Genomic DNA, 13,268 nt, shown 5'->3' on the forward strand with positions numbered 1-13,268 from the left:
TAAATGTGATATGACTCACAGACCCCAAAATGGTTCTGGCCAATGCAGAACCATTCTGGGGTCTGTGCAGACAAATGGGAACAGCTTCCAAAAATTATTGGGAGTGTTTACATCACCCACCGAGCTTCGGGAGAGCTGGAAGAGTCTCAATGCAGAAAAGCCTGAGGTCCACGCAGAGGGTCAGGACAGGAGGTCACAGGATACAGCATGTGCCCCAGGGCTCACCAAGGAGCAGGAGTCCAGGCAGAAAGGTAGCCTTCATGGCAAACACGCAAACATGCAAACACACACACACACACACACACACACACACACACACCACACTGCGTATAAGCCTGTGAGTGATAAGTGGCCCACCACCGAGAATCCTGTTTGGAGTGCAGGGTGGATGCGAAACATCAAGAAGCCCTATCTTCCAAATGCAGGCATTTCGTTCTTTCTGAATTCCTCTGTTCAAAGGCCTGGGCACTACAGTGAGGTGATTTCTGCACCGCTAACGCTTGATTTGTTCAAAGGCTTGCTTCTTGCTTGCCTCTCTTACTGTGGCCAATTATCACAGCCTGGCTACAAGGGAGGCCCGAGCCCACAGAACCTGAAACCTTCCAAGCTGGGTCAGACCTCAGGGACCACCTAGGTCCTAGGAAGAATCAGAGTCACACCATCCGGGCTTTGTACGCAAGATCGCAACAGAGATGAATGATCTTAGGGCCTCCAAGCGCTCAGGGAGTCCTTTCGGAAGAGGAGCCGCTTTTGCGCCTCCGATTTTCAGTTTCCCTACCCAGGGTGTGCCAGAAAGCAAGAAAGGGCAGGCGTCCCGGGGCCCAACCACGTCGGCAGTGTTCCCTCCCTCCTCCACCCCTGGACCTCCCTTCCCCTCCCAGGGCTGGAAGATTCCGCCGGGTAGGGGCGGAAGCTACAGAAGGAGCTAAAATAAACCAGGCGCCAGGGTCTGAGCCAAGGGCAGGAGAGGGCGCGGACGTGAGAAGGACGAAGACGGGACAAGAGGACCAGGAGAGGAAAGAAGGGGAGGTCCTGCGCTCACCTCTTCATCCTCTTCCACCGTCTGAACTTCGAATATGTCGCGGTGCAGGTGCACTAAACTGCGTGGACACTCTACGTGGTCTCGTTTGCGTGCGCACGTGCGTAAGCGTGTGCGTCTCATGCGCGTAAGCGTGCGTGCATGCGTGCGTGGGTCTCGTGCGTGTTCGTGCGCGCGCACGTGGGCTCGTCAGCAGAGGGAACGGAGATTGGAAGGTTTCCTCTCTCATTTTGGAGACCTGACCTGCACGGGCGCGGAAGAGCCTTGCAGCCACGTACAGAAACCAGCTGAGAGAGGCTGCCTTGTTTGGCATTGCCACCTGGCCTCCATCTTGCAGTTGCCCCCCTGTCCCGTCAGAGAACCTCAGGGCCTCCAAAACCCTAAGGAGAAACAGTCACCCATCCAACCAACCCCTCAGGGAGCAGCTGCAAGAGGAACCGGGGGAAGGGGGACGTGCTCCACGCTGGCACACCCAGGCGGGGCCAGGCAGGGCCCGGCACGGGCTCCCTGGGCAGCTCGGCCTTTACCAAGCCACTCGTCTTTTCAAAGTTTCTTGGAGCCCCGACAGTCATGTCAACTTGCAGGAAGGCCTGGGGTTGCGTCATGACGGGTCCTAGACAGTTTGGGAAGGGGTGAGACACTCCGGGCTCCTCAGAGCCGGGTGGCCCTGAGCTGAGGCGCGTGATAGGGATGGAGGTCCTCCTTCCGCCTCTGCTCACTGTGCCTGATGCCTCTAACCAAGCTACTGCACGGCACCGAGGAAACCCTCTGAGCTCAGAGGGGTGAGGCTGGAGAGGTGGAGGTGTGTGTGTTGGGGGCGGGGGGTGGGGGGGACGGGTGGAGGATGGCAGCATGATGGTCTCTCTGGTGTCTCTGAAAAGGCAGTACAAACAAGAACTTGGGAGTGATGTCTATAAAGCAGTGGTTCTCAACCTTCCTAATGCCGCGACCCTTTCATACAGTTCCTCATGTTGTGGTGACCCCCAATTTCATTGTTACAGATTGAACATAATTAAAGCATAGTGATTAATTACAAAAACAATATATAATTATATATGTGTTTTCCGATGGTCTTAGGCGACCCCTGTGAAAGGGTCGTTAGACCCCCCAAAGGGGTCGCGACCCACAGGTTGAGAACCGCTGCTATTAAGCATTTGAGACTTGATCATTGGTTGGCATCAGCTATCAGTGCCTCTTATTTCTCTTACCCCCCTCGCTGACCTCCCCACTCCTCCCTAAGCCCTTGTCCAGGCAGTTAACACCCAAAGCTCGAGGATCTCCACTCCTCTGCCGTCTTCTCATGGGACCTCTGTCCCAGTTCACCACCCTCTGCCTGAAAGATCTCAGGATCCTTCCTGCTAACTTCAGCCCCCAAAACTCTGCCCAGGGACTGTACACGCAAGTTTGTCTATAGTCCAGATCTGGGCTGCCTTCTCTGCCAACTTGGAAATCACAGAGATGAACGAAGATCCAGCCCCAACCTAACAAAGCTTTCCACCTGGGAGAGAGATGGAATCTATATGCACTAGTCCCATAGAGTGTATGGCACAGGGTGCTGTAGGAGAGAAGCATCAAAGAGCTGTGGAATCCCGAGAAGGGAGCCATCATTCCGAAATGAGTAGACCTGGGACAGCGAAGGAAGGGTCAGACGGTAAAAAGATGATGAGCAAGGACTCTTGGGTCAGGCAGACTAGGTAAATCTTGCACTTCCTACTGTGTGACTTTAACACAGTACCTGTTAACACCCTGAGCCCAGTCTCTCCAGTCATGTAGGGATAATACCCACCTCACAGGGTTATTGAAGACTTACTGAAGATTGTGTACTTGGAACTTGCTTCCTTGCGGATGCTCACTAGGCATTATTTCCACAGAGGAGGAAACAGTGTAAACTCTCTGAGGCCAAGGCCTACAGTAGAGTTTAGGACATGGGCTCTATGGAATCAGAAGAACTGAGTTTGAATCCTGACAAAGTAGGTGGCCTTCCTAACTTCAGTTTCCTCATGTATAAAATGGGAATGATAGCCCTAGCCGGTTTGGTTCAGTGGATAGAGTGTCGGCCTGTGGACTGAAGGATCTTGGGTTATATTCCAGTCAAGGGCACATGCCCGGGTTTTGGGCTCGATCCCAGCATGCAGGAGGTAGCCAATCAATGATACTCTCTCATAACTGATAATTTCTATCTCTCCCTCTCTCTTCCTCTCTGAAATCAATAAAAATGTATTATAAAAATAATAAAATAGGAATGATAATAAGACCCAACTCAGAGGCCTGTTGGGAGGACTAAATGGAACTAGCTTAGTTCAGGACCTGGTATTTAATAAGCACTTAATAAATGTCAGCTATTGTCACAGCTTACGGGTTCATGCAGCCTTGCCCAACTGGTACATGTTACTCACTGGCCCAAATCCCAAATGGCCTCCTGGGTGGACATGAAGTGAGAGTCTCTTGGAGGCCACAGAGAGAACAGACATACCCATGGGCTCTGGTGTGTCCTTTTATAAAGAGACCATTCCGCCAATGTTGCACAAGCTCAACTAATGTCACCAACCTGCCTGATGGCTCCTCTATCCCATGATTCCAACCTGTTTGTCTGAAACTTTCTTCCTGATAGATGTTTACAAGCTCAACTTCAAGTAATCAATAGTATCATCAATGTAGTCAGCCCACTCTTCAACTTAGTCACTAAACACCAGTCAGGTTGGACTTTGATCTTGCCTCTGAACTGTTATGATAACACAGTAGTAAATAATGTCTGTCCAGCGTATGCAGCATCTTTGCCACACACTGGCACACGGGATCCCCACAACAATCCCATGAGACCGATGAGGCAAGGATGTCCCAGCTGGTGGAGAGTAAATAGACCTTCAGCAGCTGCTCTAGTGTTTCTAAATTGTCATTGTTTTAGGGGTCAGCAACATGGAGAGGGGAGTCCCTTGAAAACTGGCATTCATAGAAACACCCTGCTGTGGGTTAATGTGGGGGTGGCTTGGGGAAACTAATAGCCACCCCTGGGAAACACCAGACCTTCTATGTCATCTAATTCAACTTTCTCATTTTACAAATGGGAGAAGATGAGGCCCGAAGAAAGGAAACAACTTACCCAGGGTCATAAGATGGTCCATGGAGAGCTGGAAACAGCACTCTAACATTTTGCTGACCAACTAATAGGTGCCCAGATTAAATAAAATTGGAAAGCTTTCTTTATTGCAGAACTTGTCAGTCTTGATTATAACAATGTACATTAATTTCTAAGAAGATTATTTTTTTAAGTTTTTCTAAAACTTAAATCTTTCCCCCCTCAAAAAAAATGTATTAATATCTTGATAAATAACACAGGTGGTGTTGGTGCCATCTTGCCAATCTACTTGCATCTAAAAAAGAAATCATTTCTTACGCCAAATATCAATCTTGATTAAGATACAAACAGGGACTTCTTGAAAACAAGCAAAATAAAAAAAAAACTCAAGAAAGTTTCGTATGAGTACTAGTATGAGATTACATTGGCTGCAGGTCCTTCCTCCATTACCCGATGCCTGGAACCTAGTTACCCACCTAATAGCAGGTAAAGCTTGAGGGAGTGAGCCAGATGGTATTCTTCAAAGATGACTGCAAAAATATCTCGTCCCTACGCATTCTCTCTCTTACAAAGCAAACTTGCCACATTTCCATCAGAAAGCAGAGTCCATTCCCCTTCCCCTTGAATTGCAGTGGTCTGTGACCGCTTCGACCCATAGAGTATGGCAAGAAGTAACACTGAGTTAACTCCTGGAGCTGAGTCATAAAGAGTAATGTCATCTCTGCCTTGCTCACTGGCATACTCAAGGCCATGTAAAGAGTCCAACTATCCTTGAGGCTGCCATGCTGTGGGGAAGCCCAAGCTACATGGAGAGGCCATGTAAGTGCTCTGATCAGCATTCCTGGTCTTTAAGTCATAGCAGCCAAGGCCCAGTCATGTGAGTAAAGGCAAGTAAAGGCACCTGCAGATTATTATAGCCCCTACCTGTCTAGTTACCTCAGTCTTTGAATCTTCACAGCTGACGTTTCAGATGTCATGGAGCAGAGACAAGCCATTTCCTTTGTGCACTGTCTAAAATCCTGACCCAAAGAAACTGTGAGCATAATAAAAATGCTTATTGTTTTGAGACACTAAGTTTTGGGGTAGTTTGTTATGCAGCAATAGTAACTGGAATAGGGAGGGTGTGTGATATGAGCATGAATGAGCATATTTAAATTGAGGGGTTAGGTTGGAATCAATATTATATTTAATATTAATACATGACTCCCTCCTGTATACGTTTTTGATTGGCTTCAACTTTTTGATTGGGGACTCATTTATTCAATGATATGGATTAAGATCCAGTTATTTGCAAGATCAAAGGGACAAAGCACAGATATGGTACTACCTCCACGGGGTTTCTATTCCATGTGGACACTTAGTCAAATACTAGTATCACACAACTGGAAATACTAGTACTCAACAGGAGGGAGAGACTGGGGGCAGGTAAAAGCAGAGAAACCCCTTGGTAACTAGGAGATAAATAAAACTCTAGATGCTCTAAGCCATAGAGACAGTAAGTCAAAAGGCTTAAAGCCGGAAATGGTTATCCAACCAGCTGCGAATTCGAAAATCCCATATGTGGTACAACATTAAGCTGCTATTTTAGAAATTCTTTCATCTTTTTCAGAGGCATCTCAGGAGCCCTTCCTTCCTCTTGGAAGGCGGCCAGTTCTCTGTAGAAATCACTTCATCAGCAGGATGAGGCATTACGCACGCAACTGTATAATTCTGGAAATGTAGCTTAAAAATACTCTCTCTCGAAAGAAACATCACAGAGCAGTGTTTCTGTAAGCACCAACTGGGCAGCTTTGGATGCATTTTTTTCTCCCTTTTTTCCCCTTTGAAATGTCAGACTTCTGGCACCTGCAGGTGAGTGTAGTGCAACATTGTTGATTTTCTTAAATAAGTGATCATTTCACTTCTGAGTTACTGGGATTTTTTCATTATCACCAGTGTCCATGGCACCACCAACATCCTCTGAAAGGTTCAATTGAACTTATAATTATTCACTGAGTATCTGTGTGAGACACTGCATCGGGAGTTGAGATGGAGTAACAAACAAGGCAGTCATCGTGTCTGCCTTTACCTAGCCTGCACTCTAGCAGGGTCAGCAGACAAATAATTGTTAAGAATAACAGGTATTACAAAGAGAGAGGAAGGTGCAGGGTGCAAGCTGGGGCCAGGGAAGTTCTGTCTAAGCAGACACTAGAAGAAGGAGTAGGAGGTAGGCAGACAGAGCTGGTGGAGGAAAAAGCATGACCAAGCTCTGGCCACTAGAGAATTGAAGGCACTTAAGGAAAACCCCTGGATGGAGAAAGCAAACGGGGAGCAGCATGAGATAAGGGTGGGGTGGATAAGGCTGGATTCAGGCCGAGCCTGTGAGCATGTTGAGTATTGGGATGTCATCTGAAGCACAATGGGAGCACACACTAGTGTCTTGGAAAGATCACGCTGGCTTTAGTATAAAGTATGAGTTGGTGTGGGCCAAGAGTGATGTCAGGCCAGGTAAAAGGCTACTGTCATAGCCCAGGTGAACAATTTTGCTGGCCTGGACTAGTACAGTGCCAGAGGCTATAGAGGATGTAGAAATAGGAGTTGGGAAGCCAGAAACTCTGACTTTTTTGATGGCCCTTTTCATTGTAGTAAGAAGTGGTCCAGAGGTGGAGGAGTTAGACCAAGGGCACCAGGTTCCTGGCCTAACAGTGCAAGAAGTTGAGGTCTTCCTGAGCAATCTCAAAGGAAGGGGTGAGGACGCACAGGAATGGGCAGACATTGATGCATTGGGAGTAGAGGGGAGCCCAGCAAGATGGCAAAGGGCTAGGATTCTGGGGAGAAGCAAAGACCAGTGAGAAGTCTCAGGTGACAGGGATGGTAGAAGGGCATTTAAGGATCTGGGTTCTGTACTGTGTTGCTACAGTTTAATGAGTTCTCCACCCACACCACCCCAGCTTCCAATTCCCTCTGAATCCCCTGAGAGCTATGTGCAAGCAGCATTTGGAGGAAAGGAAGGGAGATGAGCCATGATCCATGTGTGGGTGGGCACTCGAAGGAGAAAAGCAAGTGGCCTTAAGAAGAGGATGGTGAGACTTTACAAAAGCAAAAACTGGAACGAGGTGACCATGAGAAAGGCACAGGACCCCGGGATTTTCTGCAGGCTATGGAAAGGGGGTTTGGGCATTCGTAGTCAGATAGCACAGGTCAGGTAGAATGTTAAGTAAGAACTCTACTTGCAGACTTGGGATTCTGATTTGAAAACCAACTATGAAAAGTAATTGAGCTTTCCAGCAGTGGTGAGCTCCCTATGAGAACGTGCCTCTCATAAAGGACCTCCTTCATCCCTCGTCCCTCCCGAGAAGAGAAGAGAAGAGAAGAGAAGAGAAGAGAAGAGAGGAGAGGAGAGGAGAGGAGAGGAGAGGAGAGGAGAGGAGAGGAGAGGAGAGGAGAGGAGAGGAGAGGAGAGGAGAGGAGAGGAGAGGAGAGGAGAAGAGGAGACAGGAAGAAGTGCCTTGTACAGAGCGCCAGTTCCTATGTCATGGGTGTGAAATGCCCGGATGCTATCCAATCGCCATGCCTGTAGCCATGTGCAAACTGGGGTCTGGTGTGTTTGCTGCTCCACTGTCTCTGCCAAGTACAGGAGCAAAAGCAAGGCTTACACCAGGATGCCCTCAGATGGAAGCAGCACTAAAAACACCCCACATCAGGGTGAGTGGAAAACCATCCTGAAACACACATTTTGGAGATTGTATAATTAAGTGTAGGAATTAATTATATTTATGTGATAATGGCATTGTATATGGGTGGACTGATTTTGTTTTTTGGTTTTAAATCTTTTCTGTTACGGTGATATACTGAGGTATTTATGTGTGAAATAATGTTACACCTGGGATTTGCCTTTAAAATGTCCAGGGGAAGCCTGGCTGGTGTGGCTCAGCTGGTTGAGCATTCATCAAAAGGTCACCGGTTCGATTCCTGGTCAGGGCACATGCCCAGATTGCAGGCTCGATCCCTAGTGGGGGGTGTGCAGGAGGCAGCTGATTAATGTTTCTTTCTCCCTCTCTCTTCCTCTCCTTTCCTCTCCTCTCCTCTCCTCTCCTCTCCTCTCCTCTCCTCTCCTCTCACTCTCTCTCTCTCTCAAAACATTTTTTAAAAAATAAACTATAAAATGTCTAGGGGAAAGAACATACACAGAAAAGCCCCAGATCAAGATGGCTTCCCAATAGTATTCTACCAACCCTTTAGGAACAGATCACTGTGATGCTATTTGAATTGTTCAGAGTACTGGAGATGGATTCAGTCATTTAACCATCACAACAACCCTATGAGGCAGGTAGCAAGTATCCTTATTTTACTTATGAAGTCCCTAAATCAAAGAAAATGAAGAATCTAGTTCAAGGTCACATAGCTGGATCAGGGAAACAGATTTGAAACCAGGCGATGCAATCCCAGCACAAGTGCCCGTAACCTAGGGCTTCCACATATGGTCCTTGTGAATAGCACCCCCCAGAGTTGTGCAGAACACAGCACAACCTTCAAGAATGTTCATGTGGGCCCAAGGGGGTGCACCAAGAGTGTCCACCTCAGGTAACAGGGGAGGCTGAGCCACTGGGCCCTACAGGACACCTAGCACACAAAACTACTCTACCAACACAAGGAAGCATAAAAAATGCGGAGACAAAGAAACAGGTCACAAATGACAGAAATGGAGGAAAGCAAACGACTGGATATAGAGTTCAAAACCACGTTTATAAGGTTTTTCAAGAATTTTATGGAAACCACCAATAAATTTAGTGAGACCCTCAAGAAATCTAGTGAGACCCTCGAGGATATGAAAAAGGACCAACTAGAAATTAAGCATACACTGACTGAAATAAAGAATAACATACAGAGATCCAACAGCAGACAAGAGGATCCCAAGAATCAAGTCAAAGATTTGAAATACAAAGAAACAAAAAATACCCAACCGAAAAAGAAAAAAGAAAAAAGATTCCAAAAATATGAAGATAGTGTAAGGAGCCTCTGGGACAACTTCAAGCGTACCAACATCAGAATTATAGGGATACCAGAAGAAGAGAGAGGGCAAGATATTGAAAACCTATTTGAAGAAATAATGACAGAAAACTTCCCCTACCTGGTGAAAGAAATAGACTTACAAGTCCAGGAAGCGCAGAGAACCCCAAACAAAAGGAACCCAAAGAGGACCACACCAAGACACATCATAATTAAAATGCCAAGAGCAAAAGACAAAGAGAGAATCTTAAAAGCAGCAAGAGAAAGAAAGTCAGTTACCTACAAGGGAGTACCCATACGACTGTCAGCTGATTTCTCAACAGAAACCATGCAGGCCAGAAGAGAGTGGCAAGAAATATTCAAAGTGATGAGTAGCAGGAACCTACAACCAAGATTACTTTATCCAGCAAAGCTATCATTCAGAATAGAAGGTCAGTTAAAGAGCTTCACAGATAAGAAAAAGCTAAAGGAGTTCATCACCACCAAACCAGCATTATATGAAATGCTGAAAGATTCTTTAAGAAGAGGAAGAAGAAAAAGGAACTCTTACCATTTGCCACAGCATGGATGGAACTGGAGAGCAGATAAATACCACATGATCTCACTCATTTGTGGAATATAATGAACAACATAAACTGATGAACAAGGGCTGATCCAGAGACGGAGAGGCACTGATTGGACTGTCGGGCCTTGGAGGGAAGGTAGGGGAGGGTGGGGGTAAGGGGGAAAGATCAACCAAAGGACTTATATGCAAGCATATAGGCCTAACCAATGGACACGGACAACGGGGGGTGGGGGGATGAGCGGGGGGGGGGGGGGGGTAGGGGGTAACGTGGGGATAAGGACACATATGTAATATCTTAATCAATAAAAAATATATTAAAAAAAAAGAATGTTCATGTGGGCCTACGTTAACCACTATGCTCTTCAGCCTTTCACAAATAAATGAGTGAGTGAATAATTACATGAACAATGAATGAGTGAATTCTCTTCTTTGCTTCTTACTAGTTCAGTCTCAGCAGATGGGTTCCCTAAATCCTGCCTTGTTCTCAAGAAGGCTGAATGAAGAGGTATCCATGCCAAGACTGCAGTGATTAAGTTCCAGCAACCTCTTTGCTAACTCTGCTTTATTGCTTGGGAACAAACCAATTATCAAGATTCCCTGTTGGGAAATGAAGTGATGTTGGCCTTGTTCCTTTTGGCTATCTTGGCTTCCTCCAACTGAGAAGGACAGTAGTCAACCCCTGACAGAAACCCTGGCCTGAGATAAAGGAAAAAGCCACCGACACAGTGGGACGCAAAAGAAGCCAGAGGCCTACCCACCCAAAACCTCCCTGGACTTCTTCTGTGCTCGAAACTCCTGCCATTAGCTTCTCTTGCCTGGATGAAGGCCCAGTTAAAAAAAAAAAAAAAAAAAAGTGACTCTAAGCTGAGGGTAAGAGCATACCGATAACACTTAGTAACACTTGCACAGAAACACAGATTTCTTCATCAACAAACTAAGAGAGAGCAGGACCAAGAGGAATGGCACCCAGATGGGTATAATGAGAGAAGAGAGGAACCCCCAAAAGTCTCAAGTGTGGAGCTGTGTGTTGGGAAGAATATGCCTCTGTCTAGAGCCATTTTGAAAGGAAGCATGGCCTGTGAAGATGGGGCCAGGCAGCATGTGGACGTTGAGACCAACAGAAGGAGGATCTGGGAGACTGGGAGTTATAAGAAGAGAGAAGACTAAGAGAGGGCTGTGATGGACGTGTTGGTTTTCATTTTTACGTGTCCAGCACACTCTCACATGCTCTTCCCTTTGGATTCTTGGGAAATTCCTCCCCGTGTCATAAATTCCTCCCCGTGTCATAAATTCCTCCCCATGTCATAAATTCCTCCCCTATTGAGGCTGTCAGTCACAGTGTCTGACTTCATCTCAATGAAATGAGTATGTGACCCAGGCTAACCAATCTTTCATGAGATTGCTATATGGACATTGAGAGAGAAAGGTCTGCAGTTAGCACCTTTTTTGGGGTTAATTTTTAATTTAAGTTTTCAAAACAATTCGAACATATGAAAAAGTAATAAGAATAGTATGATGAACTTAGTATGCCCTTCACCTAAACTAACATTTTGCCAAAATTGCTTCATCATTCTCTTTCTCTCTGGATATTCTATTCTATTCTGTGATATTCTAGTATTGTTGTTGCTATTGTTTGAACTATTGCTGTGTTTGATATACTTTCTGAAATCAAATGGACACCGAAAGACATCCTGCAACCAGCACTTGCAACATTTTGTCACTTGCAACCAGCGATTCCTGACTCATTACAAAGGTAATAAAAATGTATGTCCCAATTGGAACAGAAATCTAAATTGTAAGGAGCCTTACTGATAATCTCATTCAAATCCACCTTCCTGGAACTTTTATTCTATGGAAAGAAAGCCCACAACATCATCGAAAGGAAGTATAGGAGAAAATTCTAAATGCCAGTGACATGATGACCAGCATATTACCCCATCGTAGGCAGGTTTGCATTCTGAATAACGGTGAATGGTCCCACACTTACAAGTATTGGAGGTTCAGTGGATGGTCTTAAGAGGCCCAGAGCTTCTGGTCCTAGAAGTTGGCTGGCAGTTCAGTAATGAATTCCTCACATTACGGAATAATCAGGAAACTTGACTCCCAATCAGTTTTCCCTCTGTTGATTTTTAACTCTAAATAACCACAGGGGCTATGTCCTTGTGAGAAGGAGAAAATGAAAAATGACTCCATAGAACTGAACATCCAAGTGTTTGCCACAGTGTTGGCAAAACCCAGCATGACGAAAGGTGCAGAGCCACAGAGAATGACTCTTGCCTCATTAAGACCTTGGAGGAAAATTCTGGACTATTCAAGCACTTCTGCCTCTTCCAAATCTCTTTAGCTATAGTTCCCCCCCCCCATTTCAATCCATTAATAATCCTAGTCTCGGGTTGGGACAGAGATAGAAGAGAGTAAAAGGCATGGTCCATGCCCTCACAGAGCCCGCATATAGCTGGGGACAAAAACAATTGGAAGCAAAACTGTGGGTTCTCTGAATAGTGTATGCAGGGGAATCGGGGAATGGGGTGGTCAGAGTGGCTAAAATGACCGAGGAGACTTCCTGGGAAAGGACTTGAACTAGGTCTTGAGAGATGAATTAGCTTTATTTATTTATTTTTAATATATTTTTATTGATTTCAGAGAGGAAGGGAGAGGGAGAGAGAGATAGAAGCATCAATGATGAGAGAGAATCATTGATTGGCTGCCTCCTGCACGCCCCACACTGGGGATTGAGTCTGCAACCCGAGCATGTGCCCTGACTGGGAATTGAACCGTGACCTCCTGGTTCATAGGTCCACACTCAACCACTGAGCCACTCTAGCTGGGCGATTAGTTGGCTTTAGACTCATACAGAAGGGACGGGAAATGTGCATCCAAGCAAGGCACAGAGGCAGAGATGAAGTCAGTACATTCAGGGCCCACCAGGGAGGCCAACTGGAGAGGAGCAGGAAACCTAGCCGATAAGTAGGATGAGGTCGAGAGGGAGGCTATTAAAAACAGATGGAAAGTAGAGTGAGCAGTTTGATCTGATGGGCCCTGCCAGCACACAGGTCGCTGATGCAGGCTCGTGGGCGGTGGTGTGGCTGAGGTCCACAGGGAGAACTGGGGACAAGGAGCATCACCGGGACACCCCCTGAGCCCAGAACAAGATGGGCAGACTGGAGAAGCTCAAATAAAGGCAGAAAGGGCAGAGCTGCAGGTTTAGGCACAGAGAGGAGACACAGACCAAGAGACCTGGCTCTAGGGCTTCCCAGCCAGGACACCAGAATTTCCCCTTGTGCAGGCTGACGACACACACAACTGCTCCCCATCTGCATGAACATTCACATTTACACCCCGGGGTGGTTAGGAAACGGCTTGGCAAGGTCCTTCTCTGCTTTTTGGAAATCTCTCTGAGGAAATGTCTGCTTCCCCTTCCCCCTCTTCTCCTTCCCAAGCATCCCCCTGCTCTCTCCCTCCTCCTTCCCCACCCTCTCCTCTTGCCCTCCTCCTCTTCTAACTTTCTAGCTTTTAGGGGAAAAGCAGCCACAGTCCCCTCCCACTGTTCCCCCAATTCCTGGAGGACAGACCCACCCTCTCTCGGAGCCCAGGAAGTA

The sequence above is a fragment of the Myotis daubentonii genome, chromosome 13 (genome assembly GCF_963259705.1).
Source record: "Myotis daubentonii chromosome 13, mMyoDau2.1, whole genome shotgun sequence".
NCBI classification, from domain to species: domain Eukaryota; kingdom Metazoa; phylum Chordata; class Mammalia; order Chiroptera; family Vespertilionidae; genus Myotis; species Myotis daubentonii.